Raw genomic sequence first — 10,025 nt, forward strand, 5'->3', positions numbered from 1 at the left:
AGATTATATAAAAGTTTGCTAGTATACCCTGAAAAAAACATTGTTTGCACTTCAGAGACTGACAGAGTTTATTTTTAGATTTATAAACAATGCAGAAGATTTGCTGGAAAGTAAACACCCTGGAAGGATGAAGGAATAAGTAAGGAATAACTAAGATCTTTACGGAGGTAGAACCAAGGTTGTGTGCAGATGTTCAACCTGGTCCTGTGGAAAGAGTACATTCCTCTACACGTTCGCCAGGCAGTGGACACAACATGGGGACATGGGAACCAGGCTGCAGATCTTATCTTCCCTACTCTCTGGCAAATCAAATGTCACAGCATTTACACTTGCATGGCATGTCTGTTGTTTGATGAGAGCTCTAAGTATAGCAGGTACACTTTATTCCTATTTACAGCAAGTATGAAGTTCATTGTGAACTCATGACTAACTGGCATGATCATGGTTTACAACATCTGCAGCACATATTTTATATTTGAGCCAGCACTTGCTTTAGGATTTCTGAACTGCTGACTATATGGTATTTTCATGTATGTCAGGAAATATAAGCAAATAAACAAAACCACTATTTATCATATGAATATAATATCAACCTCGGCACTATCCAAATAGCTTGCTTCTTAAGCAGTATACTAAGTGAAAAGTTTCCTTCCTATGATTTCAAAATACACAGAAAAATCCAGAATATCACCTTTTCTGCACGCCAGCAGGACATGACACCAGACACTGGTTGCTAAATAAAGGACAGTGGAAACCTGAGAAATATGGATAGTATCAAAACAGAGAGAGTGTTTAAGGGGCTGCAGTACAATATTGTATCTCTGTTACAGGCTTTAAAAATTAATAGGGCAAGTTAAAGTCTACCTGCCACTTTGTAGGCTGCCAGTACCCTATGGTAAGTGGCTACATCATTTTATTCCAAGAAATAAAGACATTGATAAATGACATTCTAGAGATGCATAAAGCAAAGAAACACCAGTGAAAGCAAAATTAAAGTAGAATCAAAACAGATGGAATAATTTGTAAGGTTACCAGAGATAAATACAGAGAATAGTTTAGAAATACTGTGTGACACTGTAAAAAAAAGTCTTACGCTCCATTTAGGTGTAGTTTTCCATAGAAAAGGCAGTTAGAAATCACTGACTTTGGAAGCTGGCTAAGTACATTTCAAGGTGCCTCCTGGATAAAAGAAGATAAAGAAAGCAACAAGACAATCAGAACTACTTGCTACTCTAAATCAAAACTCAGTCTGATAGAAGCAGAGAATAAACCATCTCTGGGTCTTCAGAAAGCATTATTAGTTAGGTCTGGTACCTGCTGCCAACAACATAAGATGTTTTCAAATGGGAAAGCATGTTCAATTGTGCCATAGGCTAGGAAAGGCAGGAGGAGGAGTTCATGGTGCCTCACTTCTACGTACATGATAATGAGATGGGCACATTCATGGTTCAGGTTGAAAACTTAATTTCTACCCTTCTCCTTTAACCGAACTTCTACAATATGCTTCACCAGTTGCAAACAGAAAATAAACTTTATTGAAATTCTAATGTAGAAAAAGACTTTTGTATATCCAGTACAGACATGAATGTTTCAACAAAAGAAGAAAATATTGCAAAGGTATGGCAAGTATTATCCCAAAGAGCTGATGAATATCAGGATGGGTTCTTTTCCACAGGCTCTGCTCTAACTCACAGGAGAATACTGTATTCTGTCTTCGCATTATGGAAGTGAAAAATAAAGTCAACTTGTAAGTTTTTGATGAAGTTAATGGGCCACTTTATTCTACTTCATATGATACAAAGTAGTGTGTCTCTATTTATTGAACTGGAAGTATGACCATAAAGGTTAGACAGAGTATTTCACAATTGGAAGCTTCTTTATTGCAACAGATTTATTGGTTTACAACCATGGCTTTATACTCACTATTATTCATTTCTGTTGTATACAGCTGCATTTTCCTGGAGTACCAAGGGCTCTTAATCTTTCTATTGATAGAGTTAAGTGAGAAATCTCTTATCTAATGAAGGTAAGTAAGAACCCAATTATCAGTTACTCGCCTCTATGAGTGGGTAATAGGATAATGCTAGAGCTGTCTGAAATTTTCAGATAACGCTTTTATAGGACCTTCCATACACAAAACAATGTAAAAAGCATTAATCCTCTTACCATTTCTGTAAAGAAAGGAAATATCACTACTCTCACTTAATAGAAAGAAAAACAGGCTGAGAGATCAAACTTCTCCAAAAACAGATGTCTAAAATTTAGGATTAAATTCAGAATTATTTGCCCTAAAGAGTGACCTAATTAACAATTTTAACATTTTCTAAATCAAACTATATTGTGTGAAGAGCATCACATGAAAAGAGAATTTGTAATTCTCAAATAGAACATCTTTGTAGTGTAAGTCTGTATTTATATCTGGAATTTATATATTATATAAATATATATAAATATATATATCCGGAGATTATATATTATATGAAGTACTGGACTTCATATGATGTGTTCATATTTTTAATGATTCACTATAAACAACTGACAAGGCTTATATGTATAAACTTACTAAAAATATGAATATCTTCTGTGTATTTCTTTTAGTTGTTTTGCTCTTCCTGATCCCTCTCACAGTCATAACCTTCAGAGGTTATCAATTGTTGTAGCTCTAATAATTTCAGCAGTGTTATAATTTTTTCCTTAGCTTGTAAGCATAACAACATTAATTTAAACCTTATGAATTTTCCTCATTTTGTTAATTGTGTTAGGCTTGGATTTAAACCATTGGTTTATATTTCAACAATAAACTCATTTCAGTTTAAATTCCAGAACCAAATTAGTACTAATTCTATTTTATGAAAGGAATAGCTTTAATACCTTTTCAAATCCAGACTTAATTTGTTTTTGATATATTAAACAAGTGCCTTGCTCACATTTTAATTTGGATTGTGCTAGAACTGTATTAAATACAATAGAAAAAAACATTCTTCACATTGTGAAATATTAAAACTTGTAGTTATGTAAACTAGTACTTGTTTTAATTTTAAATAAGTAAATAAAAATTAATCACAAAGAACTGCCTCCATATAGTATGGAAAAAAAAAAAATCAAAATCTGCCCACTTTTGAATCAGATGAAATAACAGACAGTTCCTCTGCCACCAATCTTAAATCACATCTGATTTTGAGAGCTTTGGTTTCTGCATTTGAACACCACTTCCACACTTTTATTGCACCTTTCTAAGAACATATTTCTAAGTGCTGAATTTAGTTCCTATAGAAAATTAAGTTTAAGAGGAGAATGTAGTAATTCCTATTTTCTGGCCAATGGGGTCCCCAGCCATCTCTTCTTTCTGGAGGTCATAGTTCTTTGGAACATATTTTCATCTTCCCATGTACTGCACTGAAAATGGTGATACCATTCCCAATTCCCTGCCATTGAAACTTTTTTTTTTTTTTTTTCTTTTTTTTAATCTTCTGTATGACACAGCCTAGAGAAAACTAAGTGGTGTAGAATGATACTCACCTGGATTACAGTCTTGGTCTCAGTTTCAAATGTTATACAATAAAAACTAGACCTTTTATATACCTGTAGGAATATATTGATATCTGTGATGCTTATCCTGGAAACAGATTCCAAGAACTACTGCTATGTTTTGGTAATTGTCCTGAATGGCACCTTGTAGTACAGTTTTATATTTTCAGGAGTAATGTATTACTCTTTCTTACTTCACCTGAAAACACAAATAAATCCAGAATTTGTTCAAGACTTCTTGCTACACCATCCTGGTGAACATCGAACATATAGAACATAGAACATCACCTCCCAGTCGGTGTGTTGTGATTTGCCAGCAAGGCCTACCAGCAGCAGATGATGCATGACACTGTGAAATCCATGGCAATATGTTCTGAGGGGCCTTTTGCTTCGTCATAAGCTGGGGATATAGTTGTTGTTTGGAGGCAATGAAAAAGTGACAGCAAGGCTTCTTCTAAATATTATAAAGTATAGCATTCACTTGAGGAATGTTCAGCTTTAGATCATGGAAATGGTGCAGCTAAACTAATTACAGGAATACTATGTGTATATAGTTACTGTATATTACATGAAGACCCCATCCCTGCATAAAAGCCATGTGGACATGGCACTAAGGGTGACACCTCAGAGATGGGACTCAGGAGATAAGGTTGATGGTTGGACTTTCCATCTTTTTCAACTTAAGTGATTTTACTATATATATATATAAATAATATGTGGCGAGTGATGGGACAGGTATGTAGTTCCCCATATAGTTCAGACAAAACAACTGGGTCAATGTCATTTTCTGTTTCCTTCCTTACCTCCTATAGTCTGTCTGCTGATTTACAACTGTGCAATAAACCTAGAAATCAATATTAAGACTTGCAGGCTGCAAATAATCCTAACAAGGGAGGATAGCATGAGGAACACTGGATAAACTTTGTTGACTGGTAGCCACCATACAGCACAGAGTCTGGCAAAATGGTCCAAAAGGTGCTGGTTAGACAGGCCAAGTCTTGAACTCTGAGAATCGGTGTCTAATAATTACCTTAGTAACATCCTAGTTGCTTATCTGCAGAGTATGGCTTTTCCTCTGCACTGCTGTAGCAAAATGTTATGTAGGACTGGCCATGAGAATGCTAATTGCAAATAGTATTTCATGTGAATTGGAGAAAATCTGACTCTTGAGATAACATGAATTTCATCTTCCTCATCTCTCCATGCCTAGTAGTTAGAAAGCAGAGGTCATTCACGCCTAACACCATTAACACATCTTGTTCCACTCACAAGTCTTTCAGAGAGGTCAAATACCACAATGTAACACAAGATTTTCTACTCCAAGTAGCTGAAAAATTTCTTTGATTAATCAGAAATCGTAAAACTACTTTCCTGAGGTAATTAAAGCTATTAGAGTCAGAACTTCTGGAATTGACAGAGACAACAACCAAACTGAGCTCTGATATGTGGCAGAGAGAGAGCTTTGCTTATATGTGGAACATTTTAACAGCAATAATTGTTAATGTCCTGTTGTTGTAACATAAAAGGCTATGGATTTCAGAAAGATAGAAAAGCATGACATAAAATGTGCAGAAATGAAACAAATGGTCTATGAGAATCATCAGTTGTCTGTGAGTAAATGTTGACAGCAATTCAGCTTGATTACAGTCTTGAAAATCATCTCCTTGTCTGACAGAGAAGATAATGTGCCTCAGCACTAGCTGCAGAAGTAACCAGAAGTGATTAAATCTCACTCTTTCTTTCAGAAAATTACTTGTGATGTCTTGTCTCACAACTACATCATGTCTTATTAGAAGTTTCTTTCCTATATTGATTGGACTTCAGTATAAAATTCCCACACAACACCTGTTAGTTAAGGTTTCCTATCAGTATGTTGTACATTTTGAATCAGGAATGCTCAGGAACATATGTTGTAGGAATTTTGAAAATCAGAAATTTGAAATTTTCTAATAATGTCTCTGTAAGTGAAAACATCTTTGCTTCTGTTTGCATATTTTCTTTGCTAGAACTAGAAAAAGTGTGAGCTCCTTTTTGTCACTATGTTTCTTGAGAAACTTTCTTCATTCAGGAGGAAAATTCATCAAACCTAAGACAGCCACTACAATAACTTCCAGAAGCTGAAGAAATTCACATTATTTTCAAGGTAATATTAAAATAAATGGCAAGAAATGTTGAAAAGGCTATTGCGCATCAAATTGTCTAAAGGCTGTTATGATACATAGGTATACATAACTCTTCAAACAAAAAATGATTGGTATCAGAGCCAAAAAAAGTGAACTTGTCTCCTGAGAATGTTTAAAAGAGAAAACACGATTTTCTTCAGCGAAGCACATCCAAAATTTTAACAGTGAATAAACAGACAACTTTAAAGTACAAACCAATTGGAAAGGTGTTTACAGTTGGTAAAACAACCATTTAGATTTATTTCATGATTTCTTATGATAAATGGTGAATTACTGAGGAAGTGCAATATCAATATAAGAAGATCTTGAGGATTTTGCTGTGGTATTATTTCTGCTGCTCTTAAGAGACAGAACTCTCATTATTATCAAAGCTTTCTTTGCCTTTTTTCTATCCAAGCTTTTTATTCTGAAGCTGGCTAAGCTATCTTGCAGTGCTGGGATGAAAATGAGACCCATTTTTCAGAGATCCTGCTAGACAGACTGAGGATCTGATTCTGAAAGTTACTTTGCACAGTCTGAGGCTGGTCTTGTAGAGAAGGGTGAATTCCCATAAAACATGGTCTCACAAGCTCACCACTTCCAACTGCCACAACACAGCACCAAAACATGAAGGATGCTGCTGCAACCTTAGAAGGAATTTGGGATTTCAGTCTGTTCCTTAGACTGCTTGGGAATGCCATTGCTACCTTGTGGTGTCTGCCATTTGTTACAGGGAAACTAGCTGCCTTTGGGGAATCAAAACCAGCCATGGTGTCATATGTACATTGTAAAGGAGCTGAAGCAACTGCTTTGAACTGAGCATTGTATATAGTGATGAAACATTTTGTTTCACGTAAAAACCAAATATGAAGAAGGGTAAGGGCTTTAGTTGTGTCACTGAGATTTATTTTATATACATGTTTACTAGGATTTTTTTTCAAACCAACCAGTACTGAAAATAGCAAGCGTGACTGATTGTATTTCTCCTATAGGTGGTTCCGTGTCTGATTTTAAAAATAATTGCTCAGAATTCTATTATTAAATTAGTGAAAGGCACAAATTGAAATATAAGGAAGGGACTTTAACTCTCTCCATTATCACTGTGCATTCCTGAGCTGCACAGTGTTTTTGTGGATACTAGTATGAATTCTCCCCTCATATCAGTTAAGTTAAGCTCTGTCTTTTGGGAAGACCTGTGATGTTCTCCTAGAATACTGTACCTGGAAGTTGTGAGGAACTACTGAGATGCTGGATGGTTTCAATAATAAGATCTGTATTTGATTATTACAGTATGTTATTAAATGTAAATGTGATTTACTGCTTTCTATTTTCTAGACTATAAAGTACTTTGGGTAGTAAAAAGAGGAAAGATGCATGCAGTCATTTTCTTCCCTTAGGAGGGTTAAGATCCTAAGGTTTAACATTTCTCCCTAACAGAGCCATCTGTAGAAAACATCACAGAGCAGCATATTTTGCAAACTAGTGACAGCTGCAATACAACGTATATTCATTCTTGATAAAATGCAGAGATTATCCATAGTGACCAGAAACCCTCAGGTAAAATATGCTACAGGCATTAATAGGAATAAGCTCAATTGGATTCCGCTTACAAAGTTCTTTACTGGTCAGTTATAATTTAATCATAATCAACAGAAGCTATTATAAGTAATCAAAAGGACAAAATCAAAAAGAAGCTTAGAAATATAGGAAGCATGGTGTGAAACCTATTTCTTCTCTTCTCCTGTCCACATTCAAGAAGGGGTTAAAAAGTATCACTAGTGTACCCACTGAGTATGTCCATTCATGTACAACTCTTCTGAGCACTGATGACTTGCAGTGGCTTCTACAGACCCATCATGAAAAATTTATTCCAGGTCCTAGAGAAGCACACAGGGGAAAAAGCTCTGCTACTGAGGTTTAATAACCTGAAGACATGCATGACAAGGCAGAAAGGATACTGTGTCTTACCTGTGTCTGTCAAAGGACAACAGCAAAACTTCAGGCAAAACTTCCCATTTCCCTGTCTTACTCCAGCACTTGGAGGAATAAGAAGCGCTCTCTCTTGAGTACTTAACATTTGCTTTTCTATACTACGTTTCATTACAAAAAGACAAGCACCTCACCTCCCTGTGTTCCATCAAGAATCCTCATACAAGCCACTTCTTGGGCATTTTTGGTACCAGTTCTCCTCCTGCGTCCAACCAGAAACAGGATGTGACCTTTTGTACACAAAATGAAATGGAACAAACAAAAACAGAAAGAAAGGAAAGAGGGAAAAGAAATAAAATCCTTGCTTGGGAATTGAAAACAGTGAATGAAATAGTGACTGGTGAAAGATCTGTGCAACATCTCTGCTCATTTCCATTTCAATGGGATGGATTTACAGTCCAGCTGATGCCTTGGAACAAAAATTCTGTAGGTGGACAGGAAAAACAAGCCTTCTGCTTTGCCGTTAATCCTCTCTTAAAGATACAAGAAAGAAAAAAAACAGTGTGCAATATCAAAAAAGAAATGTTGAAAATTTGTTTGATATGTACAAAGCCATGTTCATGGTATAACTTCAGATAGGAAAAACTGGTGTTACGTTAGCTACAACTAATTGTAATCTTGTAAAACAAAACAAAACAAAAACAAACCCAAAATGTTTGTAGGATTTCCCTTACCTTCACCATTTGTTTCTCAGCTACTTTCTGTCAAAGCACAGAAATCAATAGCAACACACTGATAGAACCCAGACTGGTTTCAAGATCCAGTAAACAGTACCCAGTCAGGCAAGAGTGATGCATTTAATTCACGCAGCACTTTTTATTCCCAAGCTTAGCTTGTCAACAGGAAAAAAAAAAAAAAAAAAAAAAAAAAAAAAAAAAAAAAAAAAAAGTGTAGGTCTGAGAAGCAATCTGGCTGTTTTCTGCAAGACAAATCTTGCAGTAGTTTCTCTCCCCTCTCCCGCTCCATTACTTTCAATTTCTTTCTTCTAATTTCTGCTTTTTTCATATGTGTAATATAGATCACCATAACAATGGCAGCTGTTGCCACATGCAGTATATTAAATTTCCAGGTAATTTCTATAGTACTTGCACAGAATCACAGAATCACCAAGGTTGGAAAAGACCTTCAAGATCATCCAGTCCAACCATCCACCTATCACCAATAGTTCTCACTAAACCATGTCCATCAACACAAAATCCAAACGTTCCTTGAACACCTCCAGCATTGGTGACTCCACCACCTCCCTGGGCAGCCCATTCCAGTACCTGACCATTCTTTCAGAAAAGTAGTAATTCTAATTTTTCAGAAGTTCTACAAGTAGTGTGATGACACCACTGTCTTACATGCAATGACATAATAAATAGTGAATGCAACATGATGAATTTAGGATCACAGATACAACCACACAGATGCACATGAGAGCTTTTTTGTCTGCATTTTCAGATGGCCTCTCCTTTTTCAGACAGAACTTTTTCACTTGGTATTTTCAGAATTAGTTAATGGCATAAATCCTTCTGCACCTAAGTTCATGCAGATTCCCGTGCAGACAGTAAGGATGTTGTGAATGATGAAGGTTAAATAGATTCTCAAGGGAAAACTTGATAGGTTCATGGACTTCCTCAAGTGCTACCAACCACACAGAAGCAACACTCATCCTAGCAAGACCTGGGATCTGCCAGTAGGTGAGGGCTGTCAGTTTTAAGAAATCAATGTCTTTATTCTTTCCCAGGCACCAGCTTATGTCCACTAGTATATGCACACCTGCTACAGGACAATTCTTATGCTTCAATTAGCAAACTAGTACTACTAAAGCCTGCTCACTTTTTACTCAGACTTTTCTTTCAGGAAGCTTGTCTTTACTGACTAAAAAAGAAGTAGTACTTGTGTGCTTTCAAGCACATAATAGAAGAGGTAATATGGGAAGTTCACAATCCTCACTTCAAGAAGTTTACAGCATGAAGCATTCTAATGCACATTTTTATGGTGGTTTACTATAATCATCATTTTTATTCATTTTATCACTGCAATTTGTACAGCTCTTATCTAACAGTAAGTCTCTGGCAAAATAAATAAATAATCAGTAGGTATTTTCTTTATTATCTTTGGATTTGTATTTTAATATATTTTATTTCAGAGTAAGATAATGAAAATGAAATTAAGACATGAAAACACATTTTTTCAGATGAACTGGAATTATTGTATCACATTAGAAAATCAAGACTGCTTTAGCTTTGAGTGAAAAATACCTAAATTATTCAGTTATCCAGGACAAAATAAATTTATTTGAAAGAAAAAACTAACTAAAGACACAGTACCAAATCCCTAGTAAAAGCAGAGTCTTTACTT

This window comes from Lagopus leucura, unplaced genomic scaffold (genome assembly GCF_019238085.1).
Source record: "Lagopus leucura isolate 7727_CA_CO unplaced genomic scaffold, USGS_WTPT01 Super-Scaffold_100004, whole genome shotgun sequence".
Classification (NCBI taxonomy): Eukaryota; Metazoa; Chordata; class Aves; order Galliformes; family Phasianidae; genus Lagopus; species Lagopus leucura.